The 1247-nt window shown below is 41.6% G+C and overlaps 1 non-coding gene across 1 annotated transcript; it reads right to left on the bottom strand.

The window, feature by feature from the left end:
• Positions 1–552: 552 nt before the first annotated feature.
• On the bottom strand, positions 553–659 carry LOC126005578 (U6 spliceosomal RNA). Its single transcript, XR_007494626.1, has one exon. It is a non-coding gene; the product is annotated as a U6 spliceosomal RNA (small nuclear RNA).
• Between the last annotated feature and the right edge of the window lie 588 nt (positions 660–1247).

Consider the following 1247-nt stretch of genomic DNA (forward strand, 5'->3'; position numbering starts at 1 on the left):
TTCATTCTTCTTTCTTTTTCTCTTCCTCATCTTATGCTTGTTTTCCAACTATAAAAATATATTTTATGATCTAAAGTATTATAAATCTTGAGTGTGAAGTGTATCTCTACATAAGATTGCCTGTTTATTCTTTTTGTTTTGTTTTGTGTTTGGGCCACAAGATGACGTTCAGGGTTACTCCTGGCTATTCGCTCAGAAATCTCTCCTGGTTCAGGGAGCCAAATGGGACACTGGGGATTGAACTTCGGTCCGTCCTAGGTCAGCGCGTGCAAGGCAAATGCCCTACCACTTGTGCCACTGCTCTGGCTCCCTGCCGGTATATATATATATATATATATTTTTTTTTTTTTTTTTTTTTTTTTGGTTTTTGGCCACACCTGGTGGTGCTCAGGGGTTACTCCTGGCTGTCTGCTCAGAAATAGCTCCTGGCAGCCACGGGGGACCGTATGGGACACCGGGATTCGAACCAACCACCTTTGGTCCTGGATGGGCTGCTTGCAAGGCAAACGCTGCTGTGCTATCTCTCCGGGCCTATATTCTTTTTTTTTTCTTTTAAATATGGAATGCTTCACGAATTTGCGTGTCATCCTTGCGCAGGGGCCATGCTAATCTTCTCTGTATCGTTCCAATTTTAGTATATGTGCTGCCAAAGCGAGCACCGGGCCTATATTCTTAATGAACTTGGCTTCTAGATAAAAGAAAGTAGACCATACTCAATTCTATTTTCTGTTATTGGGTTAACAGTGTTTGTTGCCTTTAACTGTTTGTTAGGACCTTCTTTCCTCAGTTTCTTCCTTTTTTTCTTGCTGTGGTCTTTCTACTATATGAAGTCAAGACACAATCAGTCACGGTGATGGCACAGTTGTGCTCTTGGGAACCACGACCATAATGCTTCTACCACAGAGATATTCCAGGATCCCTTGGATGGAATCACATCTACAAGATTTTTGCTTTACTACTGAGCTATATGCCTGGCTCCAAGAATTCTTGTTGTTTTTCTGACCTGGGGCCTCAGAAGTCCAGGAGCACTGGACGGAAAGCTTGTGTGGCTTAGGGTGTTGTAAATGACTACTGGCTAAAACTTTCTAAAAGTTTAAACCCTATCCACACGATAATGGAGTCATGCCCTATTGTTTGTGGGGTTTTTTTTTAACCATTTTTATTGATTGGTACAGGGTTTTACAGTACTGTTAATCATACTTTTTCTGCATCCATCATTCCAACAGCACATCCACATTAAATAGCCT

The sequence above is a fragment of the Suncus etruscus genome, chromosome 3 (assembly GCF_024139225.1).
Source record: "Suncus etruscus isolate mSunEtr1 chromosome 3, mSunEtr1.pri.cur, whole genome shotgun sequence".
NCBI classification, from domain to species: Eukaryota; Metazoa; Chordata; class Mammalia; order Eulipotyphla; family Soricidae; genus Suncus; species Suncus etruscus.